This window comes from Rutidosis leptorrhynchoides, chromosome 3 (genome assembly GCF_046630445.1).
Source record: "Rutidosis leptorrhynchoides isolate AG116_Rl617_1_P2 chromosome 3, CSIRO_AGI_Rlap_v1, whole genome shotgun sequence".
NCBI lineage: Eukaryota > Viridiplantae > Streptophyta > Magnoliopsida > Asterales > Asteraceae > Rutidosis > Rutidosis leptorrhynchoides.
The window spans coordinates 551,098,224-551,113,447 of NC_092335.1; positions in this window are offsets into that span (position 1 = coordinate 551,098,224).

A 15,224-nucleotide genomic window follows, 5' to 3' on the forward strand; every position below is an offset into this window, starting at 1 on the left:
GTTCCGCTCGTGAATCTTCAATTGGCGGGAGGCATAGGCAATAAATTTTGATCGTTGCATCAGTACACAACCAAAACCACTCTTTGGTGCATCACAAAAAACAACAAAGTCGTCACTGTCCTCAGGAAGTGATAGGATAGGTGCGGTGGTTAACTTCTTCTTCAAAGTTTGAAATGTCGATTCGTGTGCGGGTTCCCAAATGAACTTCTTGCCCTTGTGAGTCAGCGCGGTCAAAGGACGCGCAATCAGAGAAAATCCTTCAATGAACCTTCGGTAGTAACCGGTGAGACCTAGGAATTGGCGAATATGAGTCAGAGTAGTGGGGGTCTCCCACTTGCTGATGGCTTCAATCTTGGTGGGATCAACTTTGATACCCTGGTCGCTCACAACATGACCCAGAAATTGAACTTCCTTCAACCAAAATTCACACTTGGAGAATTTGGCGTAAAGTTGCTCTTGTCTCAAGAGTTCAAGTACTAGTCGGAGGTGTTGCTCATGCTCTTCTTCGCTCTTAGAGTAGATGAGAATATCATCTATGAAGACGATAACAAACTTATCTAAGTACGGCTTGCAGACACGATTCATAAGGTCCATGAACACGGCAGGTGTATTTGTCAAACCGAATGGCATCACGAGAAACTCATAATGACCATAACGGGTTCTAAATTCAGTCTTCATTACATCGCTTTCTTTCACCCTCAACTGGTGATAGCCGGATCGCAAATCGATCTTTGAGTAAATGCTCGATCCTTGTAGTTGATCAAAAAGATCGTCAATTCGTGGAAGATTATACCGATTCTTGATTGTCAATTTTTTGAGTTCACAGTAGTCGATACACATACGGAAGGATCCATCCTTCTTCTTCACAAACAGAACAGGTGCGCCCCAAGGCGAGAAACTTGGTTAGATAAACCCTCGGTCTAACAGCTCTTGTAATTGACTCTGTAATTCTTGCATCTCAGAAGGTGCGAGTCTATAAGGTGCCAAGCTACAGGCGCAGCTCCGGGCACTAAATCAATCTAAAACTCTACTGCTCTCGGCGGCGGTAATCCAGGCAATTCTTCAGGGAAGACATCGAAGAATTCATTCACAATTCGAACATCGTTCACATTTTTCACCTCGGTTTCTACCGCTTTCACATGTGCTAGGACAGCAAAACGTCCCTTCTTCATAATCTTTTTCACGCAACTAATGAGGTTCAGCTTCGAGGTACGTCTCTCTCCGTAGATGATCAGTAGCTCACCGTCTCCTTGTGGTATACGAAGAGCTTTATCTCCACAGATAATATCGGCCCTTATCTTACTCAACCAATCCATACCGACGATCACGTCAAAACTTCCCAGTTTGATTAGTATCAAATCAATTTCGAAATCTGCACCAGCTATATTGATAATAGCTCCTCGACTAATGTGGTCAACTTTTTCAAGTTTACCGTTGGCGACCTCGACAAGCATACTCTCTTTTAACGGGACTAACGACCAATTAATCTTATCACAAAAATGTCTACATGCATAACTTCTATCCGCACCAGTATCAAACAAGACAGAAGCTAAAAGATTGTTGATTTTGAATATACATGTCACCAAGTCGGGATTCTCGCGTGCATCCCTTGCATTAACGTTGAAGGCTCTACCTCGGGGTGGTCCGCCGTCTTTTCACTTGTTTGGACACTCATTTCTGAAATGGCATGTCTGTCCGCATTCGTAACACTTCCTCGGCCCTGTGGGGTTCAGCTTCCCATTCAAAGTGGTGACCTTGCAGTCTTTCCCGATATGCCCAGTCCATTGGCACTTCTCACAGACAACATTGCAATACCCAGTGTGGTGTTTGTAACACCTCTTGCATTGTGGTAAGGTTCCTTTGTAGTTCGGGTTCGTGTTGGTGTTGTTGTTAGGGTTGGGGTTTCCACCGTTGTTGTTTCCCCTAAAACCCTGATGTCGTTTCGCCGGGTTCTGATCATAGGTCCGCCCCCTATTGTTATCCCATTTGTGCTTCTCACTAGTACCCGCTTCAGACTTAGTTTTCTCCGGTTCATCGATGGTTATTTGATTCATTAAAGTATGCGCCATGCGCATCGCTTCGGGAACATTTGGTGGTTTGGATGAGGTGACGTTTCCCTTAATGCTCTTAGGGAGTCCCCAGAAGTACCTTTCCATTCGCTTGAATTCTGGGGTGACCATTGTCGGACACATCAGGGCTAGTTCCAAAAATCTCCTGTTGTAACCATCAAGGTCGTTCCCAACGGCCTTTAACTGCATGAATTCCATTTCCATCTTTTGTATCTTGGTTCTCGGACAATACTCCTCAATCATGGCAAACTTAAATTCTTCCCATGGCGTAGCATATGCCTCATCAATGCCTTGTGCCTGTGCCATTGTGTTCTACCACGTGAGCGCGCCGTCAGACAGTGTACAAGAAGCAAATTTGGTTTTGTTGTCCTCCGAACAGTTGCTAACTCGGAATACTGATTCAAGTTTCTCGAACCATCTGGTGAGACCAACCGGTCCCTCAGTGTCGCTGAAGTTATGTGGTTTACAGCTCTGGAATTCCTTGTAAGTACACCCATTTCGAACGGGTTGAATAACCGGTAGTGGTGGCGGTGGCGGTGGAGCTTGGGGTTGCATTTCCGCAATGGCTGCGGCTATACGTTCTTGGATCATCTCTTCAATTTGAGCAGCAGTAGGTGTGGATCGACCGTTAGTCATGGTGTTCTAAACAAAAATTTTGACTCAAGTCAAAATCCAGTATTCAAATAGTAATAATACAGTATATAGTAACCAACATGGAATCAAAACATCACATGTTATTAAATAACGCATCTAGGTACAAATACCACAGAATCATCGTACAGTAATGTAAATAGAACATCGTGCAAGAATTAAATAACGCAAAGTTCCATTCATTAATAATAATAAGTTTCATACATCTGAATAAGTTCGTACAATACATAAGTGAAACATAAAACTACAACTAGATTACATAATGAAATCTAAATACAAAAGCCTTACGGTGAAGGTGGGTGTAGGATGTCCATAACATGGGCCATCTGGTCCTCTAGCTCGGCAACTCGAGCTTGAAGGATCCCCACCTCCCTTGTCAATTCCTCAACAGTGGGAGATAGTGGAGCAGGCGGTGCTGGTGGTGCCGGTGGTGCAGGTGGTGCAGACCTCACGAAACGAGGTGCAGACGTTCCAGCTCCAAAAATAGTCAGTACGTAATGGGGAACCTTACGTATCTGTGGGTCGGCAGGGTACGGCACAAGCTGTTATGGGCGGTAACCCTACGACGCCGACCAAATGCGTCAGTGAAGGCTCGTCCTCCGTTGATCCCCGGAATGATGGTACCGTCGACGCGATACCGCTTCTTCGGCGGGGTGGAGGGTGGCTGAATAGGTGCATCATCAGGGTCCTCATCATCACTGGAGTTATCTGAGAAAGAGTCATCTGATGAAGAATCGGCGGATGATGAGTCATCCGAATCATGTGGTGGTGGCACTGGTGGCTGAACTAGCAGTCCGTGGGCGGCCATCATCTGTCTGTATCTGCCTTGCGGAATCGGCACTAAATGTCCATTAGGAGCGCGTCGGCACGGCATGCGCATATGGTTACGGAATGGACCTTCCCCGAATTCCGCGGGAATCACAATCTCACCAGAGCGGGGCTGTGATCCTGAGGGTCCGAGGGCAGATGGAGCTGGAATCTTCGAAGGGTTCTGGGCTCCACTAGATGTAACCAATGGTGCTGGCGCCTGGCTACTAGTCCCGAAAGATGAAGCGCCGGGGTCACTCGTGGGTAGCGGGATCGGTGTTTCGGCAGCAGCAGCAGGTGGGGTGGCTGACGAGTCTAAACTGCCCAAAATGATAGCAGGTGGAACATCCGACATCTGAACAAGGAAAAAATAAATTTTTCATGTCAGTAAGTCATAAAGCAAGCACGTATTAGGCCAACAGTTTAAATCATGTATGACAATAAGTAGCATGGCAATAATAACGAATCGTACAGAAGTAGCATGCAATCGAAAGCAAGTGATATTATACAGTAGTGAAATCATGTAGTAGCATACGGCATATAGCAGTAAAAGTAAGCAGCAGCATGCAGTAAGTTCAGCAGAAACACGTAAACTAGCAAGTTGTAGATTAGTCCTATTAGTGAATCCTACTCGGGTCGGTCTAAGACTTACTAATGCAACCTAATTCCCTACAACCAATGCTCTGATACCAAATGTGATGCCCCGTACAAAACCATCGTGCACGAATCATCAACAACATGATCATTACAAGGTTAAGTACTATATGCTGTAATAAAAGAAGTTGCATTCACGATAAAAAGATGACGTCATAACCGACGTCAATTGTTTTACACCAACAGTATGCTTCTACGAATAGCAAACATGAATAAATGTATGTGACCCTTAGGTCATTACAAAACATAGTTCAAAAGTATTAAAGTTTGAATGCAAGATAAACAGTTCATGCGGTGATAACACTAGAGCAGCGGGTGTCTACGGCAAGACTAGCACGACAGCGGAGGCAAATAACCTTAAGCACCTGAGAAAAACATGCTTAAAAACGTCAACACAAAGGTTGGTGAGCTATAGTTTAAGTATAACAGTAATTAAGGTAGGCCACGAGATTTCAGTGCTACAAAGAGCGTTTCAAAACAGTATGATAAAGTATATGTTAACCGTGGACACTTGGTAACTAACTTAACATTTATACCCCCTGAAAGTACACTTGGCAAGTGCGTATGTTTACGAAGTATTAAACACTCGTTAAATGCTAGCGCTACTAGCCCGAGTGGGGATGTCAAACCCTATGGATCCATATCTAAGATTCGCGTTCACGGTCAAAAACCAATGATTAAACGTTACCGAGCTAAAGGGAATGTTTATGCCGTTGTATAACCCACACATATATAAAGTTTAAGTACTCGTGCCTAGTATGTAAAACAGAAAATCCGCATGTATTCTCAGTTCCCAAAATAAGTTAAAGTAAAAAGGGAATGCTATAACTCACAATGATAAAGTAGCGGTAAAGTATGACTCGGAAAGTAAGCAAGTAATGAAGGTTGTCCAAACGGGTCCTCAACCTAAGTCAAACAGTACTAAGTCAGTAAATCGTCCGAATAGGTTTAAAAGTATGTAAATAAGGTCTTAAGGGTCATCATCATTCATCATCAAACAAAAGGTGTAAAGTAAGTTTCGTTCATGAAAAGAGTTTAAAACAAAGGCTGAGTTCGGTCAGTCACCATGGCCTCTATACCTACTGAAATAAGGTGAGACCAATGGCCATGGCTTCGTATATGAGTTCTTTAGTTGTGGTAAAAATTACAGAAGCAAACTCGTCTTCGTTTGACCGTGGCGACGGTCTAAGTGCGAGTAGGTCAGAATTTTCAGCACAACGTTAAATGGACATAGTGACGATCGGAGGGCCATAAATCCTAAACCGTAACTCGTATTAAGACGAGTCCTATATGAAAAGTTATCTACTCGAACAGAGATATCTGAAAATCATAATTACAGTAGCCCAGGTCGTACGGGTCAGACACAGAAACAGTAGAACAGTAGGTTCCGGTGGTTCTTGGTGCTCGATGCTTATCATGGTTCTCATCCTTGATGCATATAGCTTCAAGTGTACAACTCGTTGATGTGTTTGCATCATTTTCACTAAGGTTTGACCATCATAACCCAAGTGTAAGTCTAAGACATGAAGCACAACTCACTTAAGTGTTGCAAGTGTTTTGATGAACCAAAGTTACATCAAAGTCTTAGATTCAACACATACATGAAATGTAAAAGTAATATTAACCAAGTTTTGACTATTAGGACACAAGTGTAGGTCTAAGACATGTAGCACAACTCACTTAAGAGTTGTATGAAGTTTGATGAACCAAAGTTACATCAAAGTCTTAGATCTAACACATACATGAACTTTAAAACTAATAATAAGTTACAAACTTGAAAGTAAACTTATGAAATCAAGATCTTGAGTTGTAGAACATAGTTCTTAGTTTGATCTTGAAGATCCAAGACTCAAAAGTCTAGATCTAACATAAGTGCACCAAGTTATAATTATAGAAAGCTTACTTACATGTTCTTGAACTTTTAAAGTTAACTTTAGTTCAAGATTAATGAGATCAAGGTTAACTAGTAACATTTGACCAATATTAACCAACAAAAATGAATTTGAAGTACATAATATAAAGAAATAAACTAAGTAAACTATTAACTAGTTCATGGGTTGTTCATACTTTAAAGATTTAAACCAAAGTTTGATCTTTAAGAAAGTAAACTTTAAAGTTTACTAACATGAATTACAAGTATGCTTTCACAACACATGAACTTAAATCTTTTTAAAACAACAAGTGTAGAACATAACTAGAAAGCTTATGTTCTTGTTTGTTCTTGTAGTATAAGATGATAAGAAGAATCAACTAGAAAGTTTGATTCTTGTAACTTGTAAGTAACAACTAACAAAGACATGGAACAAAACAACAACAAGTAATTAATTAACAAACATGAACAAGTATCAACTAACAAATGATGATGAATGTATATATGTAATTCGGTTTTTGTAAGAAAAGAAGAAGAGAAAAGAAGTTCAATTTACTTAAAAGTTGAGAGAAAAAAAGAGAAAATGCTATGCAAGTAAAAGTGTGTTTGTGAGAAATGAGGATGCAAGTAAGAAGTAATACAAAAAAAAAAGAATTTTGAACACCCTTTCACCCATGGTAGTCCACGGCCAGCAGAAAAAAAAGAGGGGAGGGAGAAGTTCAATGGGTCCTTGCATGTTAAAGCTTAAAAGATTGGTTATTTGGTGTATGTGCATGAGGATTATGTTGTAACAAGATTCTTCACTAAGTTAAGTCTTCTAGTTTAGTTCCAAATATTACTTACATGGTAGGTTGGGCTAAAAGGTCCATTAAGAAGTAGGTTGGGCTTATAAGTCCTCATTCAAGAGTCCATTAACATTAATCAAGCCCAAGTTTCATGTAAGTAACAAATAAATCCAATTAAAGCCCAAGTAATTAACTAATAACCTTAGTTAATTAAAATGATTAATAAAACTTAATCATGAATGTAAATAATACTTGAAAATATTATTCGTGCAAGTTTCGTGTGTCACAAAGACGTTTCGGGCAATTAAAGTCAAGTTCGGGCAATCATGGCAACATGTAAATGTAATAACATACATTTGTTTAATCACAAGTATTAATAATAACAATTATTAATAAATAAACGTTGGAAAATTCAAGGTCGTTACATGTTGGGCTTGTCGAAGCTTCCAACAGATCATTGGTTGTTTAGGTAACGAGTTTTTTAAATATGAATTCAAAGTTAAACTGACTAGTCCTTCGCACCAAATTCATAAACTTTCACACGAAAGAAAGACTTTGTAAGTTAAGTCATGTGGATTAATATAGATGAACTGTCATCACACGATAATGTGAGACCTTCGTATGATACACGAAGGTTGTCGCACGACAGAGAGCTGATGGAATATAAGTAAGGATTACGAGTTCCATTCTAATTTTACACACTTTTAGCAAATCCTAGCCGCATTCTGAGTTCTAGTATTCTTCCCTATCAACCGCAATACGAATAACAACTCTAAGCATTATTCGAATATATTCATAGGTGAGTAGGTTTGTGAAAGGACCCGTTCATACCGATTATAAATGATTCACAATAGTTGATTTCATTGCGAGGTATTTGACCTCTATATGATACATTTTACAAACATTGCATTCGTTTTTAAAAGACAAACTTTCTTTACATCGAAAGTTGACGACATGCATACCATTTCAAAATATATCCAACTATAATTGACTTAATAATAATCTTGATGAACTTGATGACTCGAATGCAACGTCTTTTGAAATATGTCATGAATGACTCCAAGTATTATCTCTAAAATGAGCAAATGCACAACGGAAGATTTCTTTCATACCTGAGAATAAACATGCTTTAAAGTGTCAACCAAAAGGTTTGTGAGTTCATAAGTTTATCGTAAACAATAAAATTCATCATTTTGATAGACCACAAGATTCAAATACAGTACACCTATCTCGTGTACGAAACCATTTTTCATAATGCTTAGCAGAGTAGGTTCGTATCCTTTTCTCCCCCGTAGGTTGCCTCGCGATTTTTAAATAATCGTGCACATATCTCGTGCACAAAACTAATACACATAACCTGTGTATAAAAATCATTCTCTCGATACATAATATTCATTTCGATTTCATTGCTCAACATGGTAACCGACCTTAACATATAATGCGCATCAATAATATCCCCAAAACAGAACATCTCGTCTGTATAGTATATAAACTTCGAAGTACTAAACACCACACCCACTAGCTCTTCCGTCTAGTGAACATTCTGGGTGGGGGTGTTAAATCCGGTAGCTACCATTAGGATTTGTGTGAATTAGGGCCATACCTGTTTTCTAATTCTTAGGTTACCAAGCAATAATAATCAGGGGAAATATTCACATCAATTAGTGGCAATTATAGCGTCCAACTAATTCAATAATAATCAACAGAACCTCTCGTCTGTATAATAATTCATTCGAGGAATGTTTTGCTTGTGTCTATCTCGTCAAACATTTATAAAAGTATTTCATGTATTCTCAGTTCAAAATATATTTCAAAAGTATTTAATAAAGCAGTTGTAAAAACAGCACATGTATTCTCAGTCCCAAAAATATAAAGAGTAAAAGGGAGCAAATGAACTCACAATACTGTATTTTGTAGTAAAATTACATATGACGAAACTGAACAATGCAGGGTTGGCCTCGGATTCACGAACCTATATCATTTGTATATATATATATTAATACACATAATTGTGATCGAACAAATATATTATTATTAGTGATGTAATTCATTTATATAGTAGATTAATAAGTTTCATTATATATATTTTCATTTTATATATAGATATATTAATATAGTTAAGTTATGTGTATTAAATATATATTTATATATATAATCTTTATTTTTATGCTTATAACTTTAATAATGTCATTAATACTTTTATTTTCATAATCGTAATTATCTTAATAATAATGATATAGAAAATACTGATAACGATAATAATGATAGTTTTAGTAAAAATAATACTTTTAATAATAATGGTAATTTTTAATAGTTTTAATAGAAATTTCAGTAATCATATAGTATTACTAATATTAATGTTTGACTGATAAGTCGATTAATGATACTTTGTAATATTAATAATAATAATGATAATACTAATAATTATAAAATGATACAAGTACTATTATTAATGAAAATAATTTGGATTATTTTCATAATAATAATATTAATCTTAATCATAGTGATAATAGTAATTCTTATGTTAATAATACTAATAATTCTAAAATTTTAATAAAAATACTTTTATTGATTTTGATATAGATAACCATAATAATCCTAACAATATTGATGAATATATAATAATAATTTTAATCATAATAATAATAATAATAATAATAATAATAATAATAATAATAATAATACTAATAATGATAATGATAATGTTAGTAATGATAATACTAGTACCAATGATAACGCTAATAATAATGATAATAATCTAATTAATCACATTACTACGAATTATTATACTAATATTGATAATAATAATAATAATAATAATAATAATAATAATATTTATAATACTTATAACTATGATACTAATAATAATAATTGTAACCCTGATAATAACAATAAGAATAACAATAACAATAATAATAATAATAATAATATAATAATTAATAATAATAATAATAATGGAAGTGTATACCCTTTCAAAAGCCATCCTAAAAAGAATTGTCCAATACGAGACTCGAACCCATGACCTCTCGAACACCCGACAACACTCACGACCATCCCACTGCTCCTGCTTTTCTAATTTATATTATAATTTAATTAATTTATATTATTTCTGTTTTCCTACTTCTTCTTCAATAACAAGTCGACCAGAAGTAAAAATAAATACAACGTTCTAAATTATTTGGTTTAGAATGTGGAATTGAAATAGAAACGATTTGGATATGGCTGTTATCATGATTGATAGAGAAAGAAAAATAAAAAAAATTATATAAATATACTCTGTAACAGAAAACGCGAAGAACAAGTGAACTTCGAATTTGATTTTGATTTATTGAGGTTTTTAGACAATAATTTCTACATGAATTAGATAGCATATCATCCTTAGAAACTTATTGAATCATCAATTGATCCAACAACATTAAAACAACTACAAATTTCATGAAGAACAACATAGTTTGACTTTTTAAAATCATGGTTTGACTCCAAAGTTCGTACTCGATAAAAAGAATTGAAATTTGAAACTTTGAAGATAGTTTAAATAAGAGATTACTAACATGACTACATTTTTAGTTTTTGAAAAATTGTTTAGAATTTGAGATTTTGATAAAAAGTTAGCGTACAGAGGTATCGAGCTGTTTAATATGTAAAAGAAAAATTTAATAGATGTAATCAATCACAGATATGTCATACCCCGTCCTAATCCGTCTGGACGAAGTCACCAACATCTGATTCCATTGCGATGATCGACTCCAAATAATGTCTTTACAGTGAGCAAATACACAGCGGAAGATTTCTTTCATACCTGAGAATAAACATGCTTTCAAGTGTCAACCAAAAGGTTGGTGAGTTCATAGGTTTATCATAAAACAATAAAATTCATCATTTTGATAGACCACAAGATTTAAATGCTGCATGGTATAAATGGGCCCGAATCCTATACCCACCTGTAATGTACATGCGATATCTTTTAAATACAGTACACCTTTCTCGTGTACGAAATCATCTTTCATAAATCTTAGTAACCGTACACATATCTCGTGCACAAAAATAACATACACATAACCTGTGTATAAAATCATTCTCTCGATACATAACATTCACTTTTCATTGCTTTCATAACTTGGCTTGGTAACCGACCTTAACATATAATGCGCATAATAATATCCCCAAAACCACGCCCACTAGCCCTTCTGTCTAGTGAACATTCTGAGTGGGGGTGTTAAACCCGGTAGCTACCTTTAGGATTCACGTCAATTAGGCGTGCACTAATTCTCAAAATTAGTGATGTCCCCTAATTCTTAGGTTACCAAGCAATAATAATCAGGGGAAAAATATTCATATCAATTGTGGCAATTATCACGTCCACATTATTCAATAATAATCCACAGAACTTATGTCTGCATAATAATTCATTCGAGGAATGTTTTGCTTGTGTCTATCTCGTCAAACATTTATAAAAGCATTTCATGTATTTTTAGTTCAAAATATATTTCAAAAACATTTAATAAAGCAGTTGTAAAAACAGTGCATGTATTCTCAGTTCCAAAAATGTAAAGAGTAAAAGGGAATCAAATGAACTCACGCATATAAATGTTGTAAAGCAGTTAGTAAAGCATTTGCATGTATTCTCAGCCCAAAAAATGTAATGAGTAAAAAGGGAGCAAATGAACTCACCATACTGTATTTTGTAGTAAAAATACATATGACTATATTGAACAATGCAGGGTTGGCCTTTGATTCATGAACCTATAACATTCGTATATATATTAAAACATATACTTGTAATCGAATATATATATTATTACTAGTGATATAATTTTTATATTATTAATTTATGTATTTCATTGTTACTATATAAAAATATAGCTTTTGTTATGTTATATGTATCAAATATTTTATATGTATATATTTCATTTGTTTGTTAAAATTGTAATTATATTAATACTAAAATAATATTAGTAGTGATTAAAATAATGATAATGATAATACTAGTGTTAATAATAATGATAATAATGTTAATGATTTTATTAATAATAATACTAATGATATTTTTAATGACGAATCTTATAATAATGATAATAACAGTAGTTTCAAATAAAATGAAGAGTTTAATAGTAATGATAATGAAAATAATAATTTTTGATAATAATACATAATACTTAATAATAATAATTATTACAATGATCTTGATCTTAATAATAATACTTTTGTTAATAATAATAATAATAATAATAATAAGTCTACTATGATACTAATACTAATATTAAGGATAATAATAATAGTTTGTGTCATTTTCGTAATAATAATAATAATAATAATAATAATAATAATAACGATAATAATAATAATGATAATAATAATAATAATAATAATAATAATAATAATAATAATAATAATAATAATAATAATAATAATAATAGAAGTACTACCTTAATGAAAAGAGCTTTAAAAAAAAGTAAACACCCTTGCCCAGGTTCGAACCCACAACCTCCCGCTCACCCAACACTCCATCCAAACCACTCCACTGCTACTTCCTTTCAGATTTAACACACATCCTAATTTATTTAACCCCGTTTTTCCGAATTATGTGAAGCCCAACTCCACAATAGCTTAATTGGCCCAACAAGTAAATCAAGTACACGGCCCAACACTCCAAACTGAATTAAATTGGCCCAACTAGGATATGATCCATAAAATATAAAGGGTTTGGTTTATAAATTAAAAAAACGAGATAGGGTTTGAGAAGTGGGCAGCCATCGAAGATTATATCATCATACAGTATCATCATCATTCTCGTAACATAAAATCACATCACCATCATCTTCCAATTCGTTTGTCTTCATCATCATTTATCATCGTGATTCACCTTAATCATCATTATATCAAACATCGTCATCATCATAATCATATTATCATCTCATCATCTTAACGTCACCATATCATCAGAGTATTATCATTATCAACATAACCACATACATTGCCATAATCATACGGTTTATTATCATCTTCGACATCAATCATCACCAACATCATTATCATAGCACCTAATCATCATCATCATCATTCATACCATCTTCCTTGTTAAACAACATCGTAAGTAGCAGTATCAGGACCCGAGTGGATTTTTGGCCCATTTCATAAATGAATTAAATTAAATGGCTCAATAAAAGTCCAACAAAACTAGTCCATTTATAGTTAAAAGAAAAAGGAGCCCAAGAACTAGTTAAACCAAGTCGTAGGGTATATGTATAGTGAATAAATAAATAGCTGGAATTCATGTGAGGTTTGCAGTTTGGTTTTTGTCGGCCACAAAAGAAAAAAAAATACGTTATAATCTAATTGATCAATATCGTGTTTCTTTTTGGATTTGGTGAATAGATGTTTTTGAGCGACTGTGATAGTGGAAAAAGAAACAGTTTCGTACCATATTTATCATCATCAACGTCCTCTATTAACCGTAATACTCATCATCATTAAATCGTTGTTGTATCAGAAAAGGAAACAACAAGATAGTAGCAGCAATTAGCGACAATAGAGGAACAGAATTTAAGTAACAGTAGGGTCGGTTTTTACTGGAGATAGTCTGGTTCGATTGAGATAGAAAAACAGAAAAATAGCTAGGTTGTGTTGGTGTTTGATGGTGGTTTACTATGTTTCATGACGGGTAAGAAGAAAAAGAGAGGAGAGAGAGAAAAAGGATATAGAAATAGGAAGAGGCTGAGGATGGTGGGTTTCGTTGTTTGGAACTGTATCAAAGTAGCAGGTGGAGGGTTCGGTTGTGGTGGATTCAAGTGGTGTCTGACTGTGATCAAAGTTCAAAGGTGGTGGTCGGTTTAAAATGGTGAAGGTCGATGGTGGTTTTTCGTGATGGTGTTCATAAGATGATAATAATACTCTTGGTTGTGGGTGTTTGTTTTGGGTTTGTTCTTGGTTTGGTGTTCGAATCATCGTAATAACTCACGACCAGCAGATTTGTAGGAGTTTATTAGAGGTGATCTGTGACGACCCGGAAATTTCCGACCAAATTTAAACTTAACCTTTATATGTTTCCGACATGATAAGCAGAATTTGTAATGTTGAATCTCAAAAAGTTTGGAACTACATTCATGTAATCAATTACCCTTTGACCGTGTTCGACGATTCACGAACAATTATGTGTATATAGATATGCATATATAATATATTATATTAACTGAAAACATTAACAAAGTATTAGATATATGATACTTTACATGAACGTATTTGTTTTGATATATTTATCGACAGAATTAAGAGATAATATCAAATGATTGAATTATCAGATACATTATGATATGATTACGGGCCTATGTTATGAGGTCCACTGTGATTTAAAATAAAATCTATTCTTTTTGACAATATTCGGAAAATGGTAAAGTGATTTATAAGTAAGAATAAATGTGTCAATTAACGGGAACTAGACAAGGGTTAGTGGAAATTCCTGTTTAATTTTCAAGGCATGTTTTATAATATTTTCCTCGTGACCTTGATAAGATAACTATGTTAACTTTCATTTTATTTAATATGAAAGTAAGAACGTGGAGTGTAAATAACTTAGATGTTGGATATCGACAAGTTAAGTAACTCGATATTTTTCATTAAGATGATTTCATACGTTTATTTAACCTTTGGACTTTATCCCATGCTTCACCAACAGACTGTAATTTAAAAACTTGAAACCTATTATGAATATATATAATTCTACTTTTCTAAAATGTTCTATGATATAGCGATTTAAATTAATATTAAATATATTTATACGCGTATTATACGTACATAGTTTTATACTTTTACTTTACTTTTACTTTACTTTAACTTTAATAATTCACTTTAATAATTCATACTTTAATAATTCACTTTAATAATTCATACTTTAAATAATTCACTTTAATAATTCATACTTTAATAATTCACTTTAATAATTCATACTTTAATAATTCACTTTAGTAATTCAAAAATCTATTATAAATAGAATTCAATAGGTTTCATTATTTCATAGAAACTTGAAAATATATTTCTCTAAACTCTCTCAATCGAATTACATATATATATATATATATATATATATATATATATATATATATACTTACTATTATTTCAAGATATTATTAGTATACATAAAATACTACAACGGAGTTATATTCAGACGATTTCAAAATAAGTTTTCAAACGGGATAGAGCTAAAGAAATTATGGGTTATAGCTATGGAGGTTATGGGTATTGTTCGAGGGTATTGCTCGTAAGGTCAACCTAACGTTTATCATTTTCGTTGCGTCTACGTACTTTCCTGCAATATTGAATCACAATATTGATATGTGAGCATTCATATCTTATCTTTTATATATTAATAGTGTATCCCTGACTAGTGCTCGA